General features: G+C 39.1%; 1 protein-coding gene across 1 annotated transcript in view; it reads left to right on the top strand.

Moving 5' to 3' along the window:
* The window catches only part of LOC146829777 (nicotinamide N-methyltransferase-like), a 101,473-nt gene that overhangs the window by 32,283 nt on the left and 47,910 nt on the right, over positions 1-21,280 (top strand). The window lies entirely within an intron of this gene.

Genomic DNA, 21,280 nt, shown 5'->3' on the forward strand with positions numbered 1-21,280 from the left:
TACCATCTCATGACTCTCATCTCATTGGTTGATGGCATGCTTCATCACTGGGTAGACATCTAGAACTTGGAAGCATCTAAACATTCTTCTGTCTTAAAACCAACCTGTCCATCATTTTGGAATATGAGGGTCGAGTTGAGTGCAGGATTTTTCAAATGTGTTGAAATAAGTCAATGTTAAACGACATAGAGGCACTGAGGTTTGGATTGCGCAGTTTTAAATGCATGACATGGAAATCACACCAATAAAATCTTTTAGGGCTACTCCACAAACAATCTTAGTTTAGAGTTAAAAGTGTTAAATATAAAACCTGGCAGTCTAAAATCTCCCAATCCTATCTCTCCTCTAACATACCAATGGTCAGACTGGCTGATGGAGAGACCATCGCACATAAGCACATCTGGTGCAACTAAGCTCTATTTGTCAGTGCTAAGGCCACTCAGATCTCACCTTATGGTTTCTATAAAGGCACAATAAAGGTAAAAATATGGATTTGTGATAATATGGCCCTTTTAAAGCTACCACACAGAAAAAAAAGATCCAACGTAGAGCCAATACAGGGAAGAAAGAACTGGCTACAAGTCTCATAGAGCCAGTTTGTGTTAAATTCTAGACATTAGCATAAGTCATTTATGCAAATGTCATATACAAGAAGGGCTCCAAGGGAACTATTTCTCCTTTCAAGTACATTTACATCAGAGGGTAAACACATACACCTTCATTGGGTTGGCTTGGTTGCACTATGGCGCAGAGTTTTGTTCAAGGAAGGAGGAGGATGACTCTTTAACTAGAACCAAGTTAGATATTGACTTTTGGCTGTAGTGGGTGGCTTTAAAGGTAGCACTTCCTATGAAACATAATGCCTGAGCTTCAGCTATTCTCACATTTATCTTCCACTTTCAGGGGAACAGCCTCAAGGATGGGTAGATTTATTGGCAAAACTAACACTCTCTAACTGGAGGACTGCGCTTAAGACAGAACAGTATTAAAATTACTGAAAAAGGCTTATAAATGCTTGTCTAGGATTTCACATGAAGGTCTGAAAAACTCCAGGTGGGATGGTAATTCTTGATCAATGTTTAAACATGGTGTCATAGTGTTGTCAAACAAAATTGTCTGGAGAAACTTGATAATTTTGCTACACAGGGGAATTTAGACTCATACGTAACATATCTCAAGTATATCAACCAATGATATTTTTAAATGGCTGGGGCTGTTTTATCCCTCAGTATCATTGCAACTTTTTACAATGCATTCCTTCATCTGTCTCTAAGCTTCCCCCTTGTCACCTATGTTCTGCCTTTGAACTGAGTCTGCCTCCTGTGAGAATTGCTCCACTTTTGTGGAAGAGGAACAGTACCTGTCTGCAATAATTTTCACTTGCGGAGAGAGGGTGGCATCCAAATTCATCCACACACAAGGAAGTGTGTGGTACCTGGAAAAGTCTCCTTATAGTAAAGAGAGTTGGTACCAAGGCAACTTTTTTTTTGCCATGTGTCCTTTGTGTGGGAGGTTGTTGTCTTTCTCGAATCCAAGTGACTTTGCATTGGGTCAAAGTGAGGGATCCAATCTGTCTACTTTCATGACTTAGAGCCAGGTTTGGAGTAGTTGTAGCTTGTTGTTACTAGAGAATAAAAGTAATTTGGTTTTGGTTCTGATGAGCTCGAGATAGGAGTTAGACATACAGGTATGGATGAAGAACATACAGTTTGGGAGGTATTGGATGCTTGAATGCTTGATGTGGAAAAAAACATCAAGTAGAATCATGTGCTGTTGCATGCATCTGGAAGTAAGCTCCTAAGTGCTTCCAGTTAGAAGCTGAAGAAAAATGCTATGGTTGAATGTCCGAATATTGTTATCAAAATATTGTCCGGCATAACTAGAATTAAAGGTTACAGATTAATCTGATTTAGTTCCAAATTAATTTTAAATGTTTCAGAAGGCACTATGCTGCTGATAGTGTTGACAAATTAGTAGGTGAATTACTCCCAACTGTGTTGAGGAATTTTTATTAAACATTCTTAATATAATGACCTTACTTTTTAATCCATCAATGCAAATCAGATAGAGTCCTGACAGTGAGTGTAGAACATAGCAAGATGTGAGAAAGGGTAACAAGATGTGAGTGTAATTGAAGGTAGGAGGGCAATGCAAGCAGCTTGTCTTAAAAAAATAGATTAATATGTTGATTGCACAACCCCCACATTACTTCTCATTTAAATTAAATATTTGCTTTATAACACACATTGCAAAACAACACATTTTGCAAATATAAAAAAGACAGTGTTGTCTATTTTGGGGGCTATGCAGCAGAATAAACACCAATAAAAACAGAAGGTTTGAAAAACACAGAAAAAACACTGAAATCAACAATATATAAGCATTGAAAATAGGCAACCTAACACACTTTAGGAAAATTAATTTTTACCAGGAGATATTTTGGCAAAAGTTTTCTGGTACCATTACATGGGGATAATGTAGATGCCTGGAGTTCTTTAAAGATGTGAAGCCCAATTGGGGTGGTTTAGATAGGTAGGAAAAGAACTAGTGTATGATGCTTCCATGGATTCATATTTGAGATTTCAAAGTGTGGATGAGGGTGAAATGGTAGTTAGTAAAGAGGTTGGCTGTAAGGTCCAGTCATATGAGGAGACAGGGATAATCTTTATCTGTGATCAGGAGAGCATTGTTTATGATTTGTAAGATAGGTGTCCTGTGCTACACCGTGTCCTAAGCTAGACTGGTGCAAGAAATAATTATTGTTGGCATTAGCTATTTCAGTAATTTTGTTGTCAACGGTTAGTTGAGGTCCTCAGGGTCTAGTGTGGGGTTTTTAAAAATAAGTGGGATTTTCTGACTACATACATTGATTGAGGAAGATATTGACAAGGGTAAGTAGATTTTAGAAAGTTTGTCCAGTGAGAGTGCCGTTAAAACACCAGTAGAAAGCATCATCTTTATAGGATATGGCATTGATGGATTTGAGGATATCAGTGAGGTCTACGATTGACAGGGCTTCAAAGGAAAGCATCATGGAATACAGCACAGAGGGATGGGTGGCATAGTAATGTGTTGTCATATCATCTGCATTTTTCCATTTAAGAAGAAGTGAGTTTGCAATTGCCCATGGAGTAAGGTCCTAGAGGGTCATTCTTGGGGTTGGTGAAAAGCTCTATTTTCTTGAAGAGTGTTCTGCAACTTGTAAGAAATTGGTGTTGTGTAGTTATAAATACAATCCTTCTCAAAGTGAACTACAGAAGCCTCTAAATAAACTTGTGCTTAACTGTCTGGTACTTCGAAAAGCATCAGGCTTACCTTAGAGGCAATGTGTAAAGTATATATGTAGCAATCAAACAGTAATACGTGAAAAGATAAGACTAGAAAAATCCCAAATCAATTTAGAAAATAGAGTAAAATGTAACACTTAAAATGACTAAATTCCAATATTAGGACTGTAGTTATGACAAAAAGACCACAGCGCCACTCGTGTGTTTATGACTTATTTCACATATTGACCCAAGCGACTAGGGTCACAAGACCACATGAGCATACTTAAGCATCATTACAACATTGGACTGCTGCATTTCGGGGGTTCCAGCATTTTTACTCACTTACGATTATTGCCCTCAAGTCTAAGAGAGGACTCCTGTTTACCTTGGATTCCCAACTGAATGTTCCAATAGATTTCAATTGTCTTCTATATGCTACGTACTTATGCCAGTGAAGAGTTTACCTCATCTGAGTCCAAGTCCACTCGAATGAACCTTAGCTTGAGCCGGGGCTGCGAGGAGATCATTGTTGTTGCTAGGACCAGGTTATAGCTGGATCTTCTCAAGCCGCGATACATGATCAGTCTTCGTGTGGCGTGAAGAACAGCTCACTGTTGAAAACACATTGATTGCTGCTGACGCAAGAAGCACACTTGTGGTTTTGATTTTCACCTGGACTTAAGTTTTTGGCAAGAGAAGTTCATACTGATGCCGGCCAAGGGTCCAGGAATTGGGACATTATTTTGGGATGTCGGCTCACTGCAGCAGATGCCATAATCAACACTCAGGCAGGTCCAGTTAGTGCTGGTCATTTGGACAGTTGCAAAAGGCCTATGGAAGTGTGTTGTACATCCGTAGCTCACACAGGAAGTCAGTCAATATACATTTGGGATGCTAGGTTCAAAGCAGTCCTTCTTCTGAAACTTCCACAGGCCCAGGAGTGTTCTAATGAGGGGTTTTAATGGTGCTATTCTTATACCCAGTGTCAGCCTTTGTGTAGGGGCCAGTCCTTGTGTAACAAGCTTTTATCCAGTGTCTTTTCCTTTTATTTTGTTTGGCTCCAATCTGTCTAGGGGGACAAAGGCAGGGGCAGGCCTGTTGTTAAGTTCCTTTGTGTGTACTGCAGGTCGGGTCCTTTGAAGTCTATTCAGGGTGGGAACTAACTTCATCCCAGCCATCCTATCAGGAAGACCTACTCTCCTAATACCATATTTGCACGCATAAAAGACACACAATAAGTAGGCAATTCACAGTCATATGTTTCTAGACACTGGCAGGAAGGCATATTTGCTTTAGGCCGACAAATGCAAACTTTCTAAAAATGCCTTCTTCAGAACAGTAACTTAAAAATCACCTTTGCCATTAGAGAGGATTTTAAATTGCAATTAAATGAGTGGAAGAAACATTTCTCTTTCTGTTCCCAAACTGCAGTTTTCTCTTAATGCACAGTTTTCTCATCAGAAATTGTACTGAAATGTTGCAGTGCTGTTATCAATGATGTAATAGGAGATGTCATGAGTGATGCAAAATGTGGGGTAATTTGCAGTGCATGGTGAGGGCACGAGTCATTGTTACCTTAGGGAAGAGATTATGTTTACTTGACATAACTATATCTATGACTGGTGAAGTGCAGAAGATCTTAGAGTGCAAAAAAACAATATGATGCAATTGAACTTTTATTATAAGTATAAAGTTACTTTAATCTTCATTTTTTTCAGTGAATTTCTATTTTTCTTTCAGGGAAGTAATATTTAATTACCATCCATAAATCTAACACCCTATGATGCATAGACCCTATTTGTAGGGGGGTTGGCCACAAGGCACTAAACACAGTAAACCACTTTCCGGTGCACGCAGGGAAACCACTATGTCCTGGTGGTGGGCTCTCTGGGACCTAGCTAGTAAGCCAAGCCCATTGATGGGGTCCCCAAAACCATTTATGGGCTCAAGGAGGGGGGCCCTTAAAGAATACATTAGGCCGTGGGGGATGAGGATTATTGCACTCCATCTCAGCTGTGGTCAACTGCTTGTAATGGTATGTCAGCATTCGTGTTGTGCCACACAAATATTTATTTGACATGCCCGTGGAGAGGTTCTTTTCACACAAAGAGCACTTCACATACTTTGGCACTGTTTTCTTTTCTGTGGCGGGGCTGGTGGAATCTTTCCATTGGATGGGTTTGGTGTTTCATCGGGAGTTTCTCCTCTGACAAATTCTTGTCCACAGGGTGAGGCTTCTGTTCTCCACTGCCACCAGATGCCATTTTAAAGAAGAAAGCCAAAAACTGGCAGGTACTGGAATATGTACCTCCAATCTGAGCACCACAAGTGTAAAGAAAGAAAGACTGGGTGGGGGCTTCCTTTCTACAATAATCAAAAGTGTCCAATGAAATCACTATTTTCTGTAGTCTTGTGATATTCGCAAACTGCAAAGTATTCCCGAAAACAGGAAATATAATAAAATTACTAATAAAAATCATTTTATATTAGTAAACAGCTGAAAAAAACATGAATTACAATATGTGTATATATATATATTAGTTACACATTCTTAAAATCACACCGATTTCTCAAACAACCGTGATACTGAAATATACGTATGACATCTTTTTGCAACAAATTTGTAAATAGAAAAGAAAACTAGAAAAAGAAAACATTCTGGCCAACCTGTGTTTCATCCAAGATAGAATATATCTGTGACATTCAAATGATTCTAACTTCTTGGGCTTGGTAAAGGAAAAGTAAGAGTGTTTTCTGCCAAATTCAACGTTAAAAATGTTCACAAATAGTAGGATGGGTGTGAAAAAATAATTGATGCATCATAGTGCAAAATGTAGTGACTGTGATCAGTAGCTTCTTTCTTATTAACTTCTGGTGAGAAGAGAATATATGGTTCTCCCTTTTTTACCATAGAAAATCACATCACAAGAATGCCTTGCCCTTTTGGCCCATTTTGGTTATTTTTTATTGTGTATTTAATGCCGGACAATATGTCTCCACCAAAGAAAGATTCACTTAGTGTATGTAGTTGAGACGATGTTCCCTTGTTTTTGGGCAATATACCTTTTTGTGGTCATGTTGTCCTCTCTTTAGGGAAATTCATGTTTTCACAGGTTTTAGGATAAAGATATATGAATAATTATCTCAGTGCTGAAATGCACACCAGGTCTTTGGAGACATGGAGATGGGAGTATGAGTGGGTGTGTGAGTGGTTGTGTGAGTGTGTGTGTTTTCTGTGGATGGTCTCATCTGTGTTGTCCTAAGCAGTGTCATTTTATATGTCATCAGTGATGTCTTGAATGATGTAATATGCACGGTCATAAGCAGTGCATCACAGGGGTGTTGCAGCGCGGAAACCTGGGTAAAGGGAATCAGGACAAAACCCCGTACCAAAATCCTCCCTTTGTCACAGACCAAATACCACATTAACACATCCACTCATGCAAGCATTGGTGGGGCTTATAACACCAACACTGGTCTGCACTTACAGGTTCCAAGCGCTGACATGAAAGGAATATCTTATAACCTATAGGAAAATATTATAATACATAACAATACATGAATAAACTCAAACCTATAGATCCTAATACTAAACATCAAGATACTCCTCCCACTTGATCAATGGACCATTTAGTTGGATCGGTAAGGTGATTTAGACCAGTTAAAAACACATTTTGGATTTTTGATCTATCCTCCCTCAATAAATGACAAAACACATTTGCCTGTTAATCAATATTGGTTTATCTAGTTATTTCAAGAATTTAGTTCCATCTAATAAGTTTATTAAATCTTTCGTAAATCGCAGAACACTATATTTACCTAATCTGGCAATCGATCGTCCTCTAAGTCATCAAATTAGTTGTCAATCAGTTGGAATTCGAAAGTTCTTCATGCAGCACGCTACAGTCCCAAAGATTGGGTCAGGGACCAGAGATGTGCAAGCATCATCAGTGCCCATAAATTTTATGAAGTCCTCAGTTCATCAAGAAATTGGGCAGCATTCAGTCAGTCAAAGATTCAGGAACGCAGCAGTCTTGTCGTGAGCGTCACCGTCGTCTCTGTCAGCAAAAAGGAAAGCACCCAACCCCCTCTCTATTCTACTGTCATTTTTAAAATAAAACTAAAGTCAAGATGATACATTTTACAAAATTTGGGCCTTTCCCATTGGTCAGTTGGGATCGTTCGGTGAGGTTTCACACAGTTCAAGAGGTTATGTCACTGTTCATGATGGTTCTGGTTTTTTGTAAAAGTCCTTTGTTATGATACTTGGCGGGAATCCCACTGTGGCCTTGCTTGAGTACAGTGAGACAAGGGTCATGCTGAGGCTACAGGAACATGCAGTGGCGCAGGCGCACTTCGCCCAAAACCTCTTGGAATGGTGGCCAATTCGCCGTGTTACGCTGGCAGCCATCTTTGCTTTAGGCCCAAAGGACAACTTAAGCGAAACAAACACAAAAGAGTAATTAATTCATAGAAATAATGAATGAAATGTTAACTCCTTATTAATCCCTCTATGTGCTTGTAATTATCTAGCAGATAGCGACATTTAAAGCATTCATATTCACCAATTGTTGTCATCTGGTGCGACATTACAAAAACGTCACAAAGCAACATATATCATGCAATATTCTATCTTCTATTGTTAGTATGCGTACATATTTAATTACAAACGTTATTTAGCCATGCAAATAGCAAATTCCATGTGTATTTTGTATATTAGTAATATTGATTAAATATCATGCAAACACAATTAATAATTGTATGATTAATAATTATTCTAATTAGTATATTCATGCAGAATAGGGGGGTATACAAAATCTTGTACTACCTGCTCCATCAATCCTCCCTTTGGTGATTTTATCACCACATCATTAACATTTTGTATTACTTTTCATGGAATTGAAATGAGTTCTTGCTTTTATTTACATCTCAGTCTCCCCAATTTCTTCTCTTCTGGCTGTCTTAAACATATTTTCTTTTACTTCTTCTAATTTTATTTCTTCAAATTCTCTCTCTTGTTTCTTATCCTGTCTTCTTAAATTTTCTCTTTTTAACTTTTTCTGAATGTTCTTCTTTTTATGACAGAGGCATCCTAATCTTAATATTAATACTAGAAAAATCGCGCATGTTAATGGAAATGAAATGTTTCCTAAAAAGGTACTACCTAGGTTTACTAAGAAGTTTTTAATAGAAGATATTTTCTTTCCAATCTTTTCCCAAACACTTTCAACCTCCAGTGGTGCAATTTCATCATGCAGATCAGTTATATTTTTAATATAAAATTTTAAATCTTTACTTTCGTCTGGAATGTAAGTACAACAATGTTGAACTTTCAGCATTCCACAGACTCCACCCTCTTTTGCCAATAATATATCAAGGGCAAGTCGATTTTACATTACCATGGCATGCATGGCAACCAATTCAGTATTTACCAATAAGAATCCTCCAGCTGTGGTTGTTGACAAGCGATCCACTACTGTTGATACTCTTCTAATTTTGTTTGCATTCAGAGATATTCCCGCTGCTGGTATCAATGCTTCAAAGATGTCACCTACAATTTCTGACCAAGATTCTCTCTTTCTACGTGCTAAATAACTACCTAATTTATGTACACCATCTTCTCCTCATCCCATGTGAAAAATCTTTGGGAAAACCAGGCCTACGTAACATGTGCCATACCAATGGTCTGGCAAACGATAATATGTCCTGTTCCCGCAGATAAAGTATAATCCAGGAAAAACTGGATCTCTTCCTCCTTTAAATCCCCATCCACCCATGATTCGGTATGTATCATGGCACTCACTGTTACCTACAAAGTAATTATCATATGCAGTTTGATTCCTTCTAATACACAATTTCCCTTTCTGATGCCAATCTAAAGTCATAGTTGGACTAGCTTCTCCTTTCAAGTGTTTTTCCATTTCAACATCCCAAACTGTCTTTTCCACCTTTCCCTCAGATGCTTTCCTTTGCATTTTTAACCTCCTTTCTTCAACCATATCCAAAAATGTATTTTCTTCTTTCTTTAAACTGCAAGTCAAATTATTTCTAAAAATATATTCTAATGTTAGTTCTTTAGTCTCTAAGAAAAATTCACCTAATACCTTGGCAGGTTTTACCTTGTTTAGCTTGTTAATTGATGGTACTTGTGAAAATATGTTATCTACATCTGAAAAATAATATTCTGACTTCCCTGTTTGGTAAAATAAACTAGCTATCACACTACATGTTATTCCATAGGTTACTGGAAGGTGGTGATAAGTCACTCCCTCCGATACAGATGCAGGTAACTGCATACAAACGTAGCAGTCCCTTATGTCCATTGTCTTTACATATTCATACAGTAATTTTGAAAAAAAACATTGTTAGAAAAATCAATTATAGATCTGTCTTTATGCAAATAATTTCTATCTATTTTAGTCAGAACTACCTTTTGAATCTTTTCTATATTAGTTTTGTTCTCACTATGTCCTTCTATTGTATCTATAGTAACTTTAAATGAGATCATCAGAGCTAGTATACTCCACAGAAGCATTAGTAATCCTGTACAACATCAACACATTTTACACCATCGCTTCAAAAATATACATCTACTTTTTCTACTATCTGTGTTTGCCATTTTTGTAAAAATGAGCAGTGTCCTTTGACTTAGCCTCTTCTGCTTCACAACTAGTTTGTCTAACCCAAGGCTCTAAGCACCTACTTGGTTCTACCAGTTTTTGTCTTTTTCCCGTATTTTATTGTCTTTCCATTAGCAGCTTTCTTGTCTCATTCAGTTTGGCATCTCATCGTCCTTCACCTTTCCTTTGTGATCTGAATACAGAATTTCCTGAACATCCGCTTCTTCTCCAATATCGGACAAGATAACTCTCAGGATTTCTGATTCCTCATCTTCCTCAACCACTTCCGGTACAGTCACCTCTGGGTTTCCTTGGCTATCCGCCTCTTCTTTTATTTCAGGCAGGGCCACATACGTCCATTCCGGCGACTTATTCTTCTGGTTAGGTTTCCTCGTTCTTTTGCTTTCTCCAATTACAACTACTTCTTCATCTTTTGATTTCTCTTGACTTGTTACTTCAGTCACCTGTTCCGCTCTTGGTGAATTTACTCTTGTCAGTCGATATCTCAGTCTCTTTATTTTATTCGGCCAAACTTAGTCTTTTCCTGATCTTTTCAGCTTGCTTCCTTTATCATTCTTTTCAGTTCTCCAAGCTTTCTTTCTTAAGACTCGACCTTAGGGTATTTCGTCTTCGCTTTCCTCTGACTCTCTTTCAACCTGCTTTTTACTTTCAACCGCTTTTCTTGCCACCACTTCATTTGTTTTCCCTACTTCTGTCCCTCCTCGAGTTTCCAACGCACAATCTTCCTGCTGACTACTTGTCCCTTCCTCTAACTGGATGTTGGAGTTCCCTACACCTCCTCAGGGGTCTTCCGCAAGAATCTTTCCCTCTCTCTCTGTATCTGGCACCTGTCCATCTAAATTTGTTATTTCAGGTGGAATTTCTCGCAGTTTTTCATCTGGAACTTCTTTATCAACAATTTCTTTAATTTTCTTTTCACTGTCTTTTTCTTTTCTCGAAAGTAGAGTTCCTTGTTCAGTCTCTGAGTCTGAGCTGGTATCAGAAATCTGTAACCTTCTCCTCAGGGAAGTACTTCTTGGGACAAAAGTTAGATCTGACTCTGATTCCCCCCTTTCAGGGTTTTCTTTTGTTCTTGTCTCTTCATCATCCAATTCAGTACTTGATTCTGATTCATAGAAATATTCTCTTTCTGTGCTATCCACTGGATTTGTAATTCTCAATGTGTGACTTGCATGAATCCAGTTCTTGATTCCAGCACACTTCACAGCCGTTGTTATAGTCAAAATCACTTGTCATGGTTTTCCCCACCTTGGGACCAAACAGTTTCTTCTTCTGTGTACTTTGATTCTTACCCAGTCCCCTGGGCTCAGATCATGAGCTTGCTTCTTTTCAAGGGTGGTGGCATCCGCTCCAACCTGATGAAACATAGAATGAACTGTGTCAGCCAGGCTTTTACAGTAATCCATCACCATGTCATCAGTTATAGGCAATGGCTTGTTGACTGGTATGAACACATGCCGCATCGCTCTACCCATGATTTCATGGGGGCTCAACCCTGTAGTTCTGTCTGGAATTGATCTTATAGTCATAAGTACTAGAGACAAGACATCAGGCCATTTCATACCTGTGGCTAAACACATTTTTCCTATTCTGTTTTTGATAGTACCATTCATTTGTTCCACCAGACCAGAAGACTCTGGGCGATAGGCACAAAGTAGTTTTTGCCGTACATTCAATGCTTCACAAATCAATTTTATGATCTCATTATGGAAATGTCTTCCTCGGTCTGATTCAATTGTTACTGGGAACCCGAATCTGGGAATAAATTCCCTCAACAGCAATTTTGCCACTGTGATTCCATCATTTCTTCTTGTTGGGTATGCTTCTACCCATCTAGAAAACAAACAGACCATAACTAGAACATACCTCAACCTGTTACAGGGAGGTATTTTAATGAAATCTACTTGCATTCTGGTAAAAGGCCCTCCTTCTCCACCTATTGTTCCTAGACTCACCACTGTATTTCTTCCAGGGTTGTATTGCTGGCACATAAGGCATCTCTGACAAAGACTTTCTGCTACAAGTCTAAATTTTGCATTGTGCCAGGTCTGCTTAAATGACCTGATCATGGCGTCTCTCCCTATGTGTCCATGATACATCCATGCCATGGCAGACATCATGCCATCAGGCATGACTGGTCTTCCATCCCGATAGACCCACACATGGTCCCTTTCCCTTGGTGTACATCTTGCTTTTATCCACTGCTTCTTTTCCTCATCTCCTGCTTCTTCCTGCAATTGCCTTACTTCCTCCCAGGTACCCACAATGTTAGTAAATATTAAGGTGCAAGAATTCACTTCCTTCTCCTTCGCCCGATTAATAGAATTCTGATTTCATGCACAGTACTGGGCCATATCATTTGCGTATTTTTTGCCGATGGCAATATAGTCGCCAGACAGACTATGTGCAGCACACTTCACAACAGCCAATTGCTTAGGCAGCTGTATCGCCTCATGCAATTTCCCAACCACTTCAGCATTCTTGATGGGAGTTCCACTTGATGTCAAAAATCCTCTCTGTAGCCATATTTGGCCAAAGTCATGCACCACACCAAAACCATACTGACTGTCAGTTGTCACAGTCACTCTCACACTCTTTCCAATCTTGCATGCTCTAGTCAAAGCAACAAGTACAGCTACTTGGGCTGATCTTACTCCTTTCAGGTAGGATGCTTCCATTACTGCTGCAACCGTGCATACTGCATATGCTGCACTCAGCATTCCATCATCTGTTCTCAGGCAAGACCCATCTACAAACATCACAAAATCACTTTCTGGTAATGGTACATCTTTTATGTCAGGACATGGTTTGGTACAGAATCAAGTACATCCAGACAATCGTGATCCGCTTCATCTCTGACTTCCACATTCTCAGCATCAGGCAACAACGTTGAAGGATTCACGTTCAGGCATCTCACAAGACTTACATTTGTTGCACCTAATATGACTTTCTCATACTTAGTCAGCCGACTATGTGTCATGTACTGAGTGCGACTCCTTGTTAAAAGGATTGCCACATCATGAGGTAAAAACACTTTCACAGGATATCCCATCACAATTCCTTCACTCTGTTCTAAACTCCGACAGGTAGCAGCCACTGCTTTCAAGCACCCAGCTAAGGCTACAGCTACTGGGTCTAGCATTGATGAGAAGTATGCAATTGGTCTCCTCAATTTTCCATGCTTCTGTATTAGAACAGAAAGTGCACATCCATTCCTCTCACTGCAATACAACTCAAACTCCTTCTCGTAATCAGGCATTCCTAATGCAGGCGTTTCATACAAACCATCTCTCAGTCGTTTGAAAGCTGCCAATTCCTCTTTATTCAAATCAATGGGATATCTCACATCACTTCTTGTCAAGCGTACCAAGGGCTTTGCGATCAGGGAGAAACCGCTTATCCAATGCCGACAGTATCCAACCATTCCAAGAAACATGCTCACCTCTCTTTGCGCGATGGGAGCTCTCATTCCTTTTATGATCCTGATTTTGACTATTGTTATCTTTCTCAGTCCCTTTTCAATATTATGGCCTAAATGTACTTCATTTTTGCAAAATTGTAATTTTGATGGTGACACTTTAAGTCCTCCATCAGCCAGATGATTCAGCAAGGTTATAGTGTCCATTACACAGGCTTCACGAGTTTTCGACGCCACAAGAAGGTCGTCGATATATTGTGCTAACACTGAATTCTCAGGCATCTCTAGACTTTCTATGGATTTCTCCAATATCTGATTAAATATTAAGGAGCTTTCTGTATACCCTTGTGGAATTCGGCACCAAGCCAAAATACGTTTGCCAAAACGAAACACAAAAATTTGCTGGCTGTCATGGTGCCATGGAATGGAAAAGAAAGCATGGCATAACTCAATCACAGTATACCATTCTGCATCATGGGAAATCTGATACAAAACCACAGATGGATTTGTTACAATGGGACAACACGACACAACAATTTTGTTTATCTTTCTCAATTCTTGCACTATCCTGAAATTTCCATTAGGCTTTTTCAGTCCCATAATTGGGGAATTACATGGACTACTCATTATTTCTCTCAAAATGCCTTGTTTTATCATTTTCTCAATTATTGGAGTAACTCCTTCAATTATCTCAGGTGTCAATTTACATTGAGGGACATTTGGATAGCTTATTCCTTCCTTCACTGTTATTTTTACTGGGTCCACATTTCTCATTAGTCCCATATCTTCTCCTGTGAAATCCCAGACTTCTGCCTTTACAGTCTGTTTTAATTCTTTAGGTAATTCACCAGGGTTAAATACATCATAGGCTTCAGTAACCTCAGTTTCCCTGTTTGCCATAGTCATTTTATACAGCACATCTTCATCAGGGGTCTCAAATGCTATACCATCAGGGGTTCAAAAATGGTGCAATTCATCTTGCACAGCAAATTCCTACCTAACAAAATCACAGGACTTTTATCGCACACAATAAAGTGGTGCATTTCAGAGAATTTCCCTATGCTAACTTTCACTGGTTCTGTAAGATAAGTTTTAATCTGTCCGTTGGATACGCCAACTACTTGGATTGTTTCATCCGAGAGAGGAAGATTCTTAACATCAGCTGACCTAACAGTTGATCGAGTAGCACCAGTATCGACTAAGAAAGTAATACTTTCATTATTTATTTTTCCATCCACAAATGGGCCTGTCTGGTCTACCTCTAGAGTTGCGCCAAGTACGCACTCTTCTTCCTCCCTTCGGCACTGTCAATAACCTTCTTCTGACTCACTCACATCGCGTTGTAGCCAATACTGCGAAACAGCGCTAACGCGCTGCAGCTTAGTTACCTGTTTTTCATTGTAGAATCCTGTCTCCTTACTGTATTTCTGTGAATTTTTGCTTTGTGGAAAAGGCGGTTTTGGCACCTGATTCTGTTGGGTAACAACCTGCTGCTGTCGCTGCGGTTGACCACTCACCTCATTCTGCACCTGTGGATTCAATGATGCATTTTCATTATTAGTACTTGGGGGAAATTTACAGTCGGCTTTCCAATGCCCTACTCTACCACAATTATGACATGGGAATTTCTTTTTAGCTTCTTCTATATTAAAATTTCCCTTACTTTTCCCAGGAGTGAATTTTGGTCTGGGTCCTGTATTATTCGCTTGTTCCGCTAACTGAGCTTCCTGTCTCTCTGCCACTTTTACTTGTGCCCACATAGCTTTCTCTTTTAATTTAAGCTGTTTAGCTTCAATCTCATCGCTGAAATATTTTGCATGTTTCAATACTTCATCTATTTTCTTGTTTTGCCAATCTACAGTATGTTGTTTGATCATCTCACTAATTTATGGACATAGACCATATCCAAATCTATATATAAAGTGACTCAAATCCTTTTCACTCAAATTTTCATCACCACTGAACTGTTTAAAGGCTAAGATTAATCTCTCGTAATATGCATGTACTGACTCTTTACTTTCCTGATGAGTTCTGTCAATTTTCACCCAATCAGTCTCTTTGGGAGGTACTTTATTTTTTAGAAAGCAATAACATGTTGGTATTTCTTCATTACCCCAGGGTCAGGGGCTCCTGTCTTTGGATCCCTAGGGTATTCCTGTGTAGGCCAATTTATCATCAACTTAGACTCTGTCCACAAATCTGCTGGTACTATTATGTCAAATAAACTATTCAGATAAATCCATAATACTTTAGATAATTTCACAAATCTGTCCACTTGCCTATACCACTCGACAGGCTTTTCGCATAGTCAAGGGAAATCATTTGTAAATGACAAAATATCTTGTCTAGTCCAAGGAACATGTACATATCCTCCTCCTGGAATTTCTCTCATAGGGCATTCTGTTACTACCTTTTCTTTTTCTCTAACAGGGAACGCTGCAAATGTTTTATCTGTGGCATCATCTCATTTTCGGTACCACCTGCTTCTCCATTTATCCACATCTCCCCATTTTCTCAACAAAATAATTATCTCCTTAATCTGACTTATTCGTCCTGTGGTATTCAAATTTTCAATATCTTTTTCAGCAAAATCTATTCGATATGGTTTTTGTAAATCCTTAACCTTTTCAATATCTATACCCATTTCATTTGCTACTTCTTCTAATCTTTCAAGCAGGTTTTTTGCTCTCCAAGTTACACTTTTGCACAGAAACAGTAACTCCTCATCCTGATTTTAACTTCTCTGTGGGGATAGTCCCTACTATTAACTCTTCCAGTACCATTCGTAGTTTGGCCACATCTATTGATTGGGAGTCTTTGTCTTTTCTCTGCAAACTTCTCAACCATTCGCTCAATTCCTCTGAAGTTGGACCTACTGGTTTCTCTACATTACTTCATTCTAAGTCCTTTTGAGTCTCTAATACTGATTCCATTGTCATTGTATGTCTTTCTGCTATATTTGGACCTAGAAATGGGTTATTCGAAACATTTGGCTCGATCGTATTCATTGTCTGTCTACATGGATTTTCATTTAGGCTCTGCTTTGACTTCTCAGTCTGTTTATTACTGTTATAAGGAACCGTTAAACAATGTTCACTATCTTTCTGTTTATCAAAAATAGGCATCACAGGGCCTATAGTCACTGGAACAGTTACAGCTTCTAAATTTTTGGTCAATTCTCTTATCTTTTCAGTTAATTCTAAAGTTGTTTTTGCTAATTCTGTTGATTTTTCACCACTCATTTTATTATCTGATTTTCTCTCTATCTCTCTTATGGAATTATTTTCCCCTAATTCTTGGGGTACTGGTTCAGTCTTAATGATTCACAAAGATTCTCTCATTGGGGCACTTGGTGTCAACATTTCAGATTCTGGTTGATACGGAGGTGGATTTTTATAAAACATGTCATCAAGAACATCATCTTCTGATTCATGCACTCCATACCCTCCTGATTCTAAATTATGTCTCTTTTCTGTACATTTTCTACCTCCAACTTCTTCCACATTTCTCACAGGAAACAGACCTTCAGTCACACTTGCATTCCGCCACCTTCTCATTCTCTCATCATGAGTGTCATGCCTATATCTACCAAACATGTACTTATATCTTCCGCCACTCCTCTGTCTCTCTCTGTCATGCATCTCATCTTCCCATTCTGTCAGTGCTCCAAACTGTGTTGGTCTAGGTCGTGGTTCTAGATTCATCATTTTCTCTCAAATTTCTCAAAACCGCTAAATTAAATGAACCATGCTCTGGAAATGCCAAGACTCCGTCATTCTTTGTGTATTTTACCCAATTATCTAACCAGATACAAGTATGATATCCGTATTTTGCAACCATAAAGGATGCAGGAGTTTTCGGTAGGGGAAGTAACTGTCCTTCCCTAGTCACAATCGGTTTGTCCTTTTTAAACCACTTCTTGATTTTCCCAAACCAGGACTTTTTCTCTTTTTCTGGTGGATCGTAATACATCATTGTGTCTCCTGTGAATTGCTAGTCTTTTCCTTCCGACTATTCTGTTGTTCTAACCAATCGTAGCGCGACTCACACTAACGCACCAATCCAGAGCGTCTACGTCACTTCTGCAATTCTCCTATCCCAGCGCGACTCTCACTAACGCACCAATCCGGAGCGTCTACATCACCCTGTAATTCTCCACTCCTAGCACGGCGTACACTAACGCGCCAATCAGGAGCGTCTACATTACTAGCTGATTAGCCAATCCCAGCATGGCTTTTCTAACGTCATCTTTTCTCGCTATCGCAGCTCCTGCTCCTGCTCCTGTTGACCCCTCCTTTACAAAGTTCCCTCGGTAAGCTTTTTACGTTCTTCAAATTCACAAATCTGTTAGTAACGACATAAAGATGCCACCATTGTCCGCTTCGCTAACCAAAGAATAGTTAATGACCTTTTTCACAAGAATTCCGGATTTCCCGAGAGCAGCGCTTACCTCTGCCCTACTACGGAATCGTTACTTCCGTTGATAAAGTAGCACATTCCTCTACCATACCCTTCTAGCAAGCATTAGCTAACTGTTTCTCTAGAATTAAGACTCCTAGTTGGAGGCCCAATGCTCCTGAGAAATAAAACCAGAGTTTCGCAATTAACCCGAATGCTATTTCATTCACGCGCTTTCATACGGAAAATGTAGTTCATTCACACAGAATTTGTCTTTCCCGAGAACAGCGCACAGTCTTTCCTACTACAGAATTATGACACTCATTAACAAAGTAGAACTTCCCTCTACTTTATCCTTCTAGCAAGCTAAGGGAACACCTACTACCTTTTCAGTGATAAGCGTTATCAGAGTACCTTCTGGACTCCTGGTACCTAAGACCAAAATTTCATAGGTGACCTTCGCTACCATGAACCTCTCTAATACCAGAAAATATCACGATGATGTCACTGAATCGAACCCAGACAATGCGTCGTGCGACTTCAATCGTCACACGTTTTCCCTGTGTGCCAACAGGGCAACAACAATTCTGTTTTTCCTGAGAGCAGCGCTTACCTCTGCTCTACTACGGAACCGTTACAAACTTCCGACTTCCTACATCCCAGAAGTCATGCAAACAACATAGAACTCGATGCGACTCAACATAGAGTGTTAATACATAAACCGATACCAATCAATAATCAATAATCAATAAGAAATGTACAAGCAATAATCACCAAACCAAAACAATAAAAACCATAACTCTGCTACCAGAAAAAACTGTTGCAGCTCGGAAACCTGGGTAACGGGAATCAGGACAAAACCCCGTACCAAAATCCTCCCTTCGTCACAGACCAAATACCACATTAATACATTCACTCATACAATCATTGGTGGGGCCCTTAACACCAACACTCACGCTTCACTTCTCACTGGTCTGCACTTACAGGAGAGATGAATGTTCCAAGCGCTGACATGAAAGGAATATCTTATAACCTATAGGAAAATATTATACTACATAACTATACATAAATAACCTCACACCTATAGATCTTAATCCTAAACATCAAGATACTCCTCCCACTTGATCAATGGATCATTTAGTTGGATCGGTAAGGTGATTTAGACCAGCTAAAAACGTATTTAGGGTTTTTGATCTATCCTCCCTCAATAAATGACAAAACACATTTGCCTGTTAATCAATATTGGTTTATCTATTTATTACAAGAATTTAGTTCAATCTAATAAGTTTATTAAATCTTTCATAAATCACAGAACACCATACTTACCTAATCTGGCTATCAATCGTCCTCTAAGTCATCAAATTAGTTGTCAATCAGTCGGAATTCGAAAGTTCTTCATGCAGCACGCTACAGTCCCAAAGATTGGGTCAGGGACCAGAGACGTGCAAGCATCGATCAGTGCCCATAAGGTTTATGAAGTCCTCGGTTCATCAAGAAATTGGGCAGCATTCAGTCAGTCAAAGATTCAAGAATGCAGAAGTCTTGTCACGTAGCGTCACCGTCGTCTCCGTCAGCAAAAAGGAAAGCACGCAACCCCCTCTCTATTCTACCGTCATTTTTATAATAAAAGTAAAGTCAAGATGATACATTTTACAAAATGTGGGCCTTTCCCATTGGTCGGTTGGGATCGTTCTGTGAGGTTTCACACAGTTCAAGAGGTTATGTCACTGTTCATGATGGTTCTCGGTTTTTGCAAAAGTCCTTTGTCATGATACTTGGCGGGCATCCCACTGTGGCCTTGCTTGAGTACAGTGAGACAAGGGTCATGCTGAGGCTACAGGAACATGCAGTGGCGCAGGCGCACTTCGCCCAAAACCTCTTGGAATGGTGGCCATCACGTTGTGTTACACTGGCGGACATCTTTGCTTTAGGCCTAAAGGACAACTTAAGCGAAACAAACACAAAAGAGCAATTAATACATAGAAATAATGAATAAAATGTTAACCTCTTACTAATCCCTCTATGTGCTTGTAATTATCTAGCAGATAGCGACATTTAAAACGTTCATATTCACCAATTAATGTCATCTGGTGCGACATTACAAAAACATCACAAAGCAATATTCTATCTTCTATTATTAGTATGCGTACATATTTAATTACAAAAGTTATTTAGCCATGCAAATAGCAAATCCCACGTGTATTTCGTATATTAGTAATATTGATTAAATGTCATGCAAACACAATTAATAATTTTATGATTAATAATTATTCTAATTAGTATATTGATGCAGAATAGGGGGGGGGGTATACAAAATGTTGTACTACCCGCTCCATCAGGGGGCATAAGTTATAGTTAGCCCGGATAACTATAACCTCTGGATTTCTTTGGTTTTGTACAAGTGAAATCTTATCCTAAAACAACGTCCGTTTCATTTCAGTGGATTTCTAAGGTTTTTAATTCTATTTCCTATCAATAATGTCTCTGTAACCTTTCTTTTTGTCAGTGAATTTCTAAAGTTGTTTAATATTTTTTCCTTACTATACTGTGCCTGTAACCTTGGCTGTGTGGGTGTGTAAGTTGGTGTGTGAGTGTCTGAAGGGTTGTGTGAGTGGGCGTCTGAGTGTCTGAGTGGGTATGTGGCTGGGTATGTGAGTATCTGAGTGGGTCTGTGAGTGGATGTGTGAGTGTCAGAATGGGTCTGAGAATGGGTATGAGTGTCTGAGTGGGTCCATTAGAGAGTGTGTGAGTTTCATATATATATGGCCCATTTTGTAAGGCTTATGCATCTCTGTTCTTTTATTTCTTAGCACTCAGTTAGATAGGAAGAATTCAGACAGTTACAGTACCATTTTTGTCAAACAACGTTTTATTGTTTTTCTTACTTGAAATGCCTCCTTGCTTTGATGGTGCATCATGAGTTGTTTGGTTGCTGTTCCATCTCTTGGTGTGGAGATATTAAGGAGTAATACACTGCAGGAAATAGCCTCTCTGTACAGTGTACTAAAATGAAATACACTACACAGAGTGCAATAAATCCCAAAAAGCACAGATAGAGATAAAAGTAGATAATACTAACTCTCTTTTTGAGGTAGTGTGGGCAAACAGTTAGGCTTATCAGAGGGTAGTGTTAAGCATATGTCGTAATCACAGATGAAATAAATGACACACACTCAAGAATAAATCTGAGACCAATTTTTAAAAATAAATAGATTTTTATATATTTTTTTAAGACCAAGAACACAGTTCTAAGGTAAGTACCTTCAGAGATACAATTTTACAAAGCTCGATAAATATATCGCTTCTATGCTTAATTATGCACTATAGGCAACAATAGGGGAAAAGCAGGAAAATGCATAGAGATTCAGGCAAGGCTTTCACAAAGTTTACCTTTTTGTTTGAGGTGGATGTCGGAACCAATAAGTCCGGAAGGTCTCCTTAGAGGGAGGAGGTCACAAGAACCTGGGAAATACAGGAGCAGAGCCGGTTGGTTGGTGCTGAGGGCAGTGGGGCTGTTTGCAGAGCAAACAGGACAAACAGGCTTCATGTCTCTT

Source organism: Triturus cristatus, chromosome 5_2, assembly GCF_964204655.1.
Source record: "Triturus cristatus chromosome 5_2, aTriCri1.1, whole genome shotgun sequence".
Taxonomy (NCBI): Eukaryota; Metazoa; Chordata; class Amphibia; order Caudata; family Salamandridae; genus Triturus; species Triturus cristatus.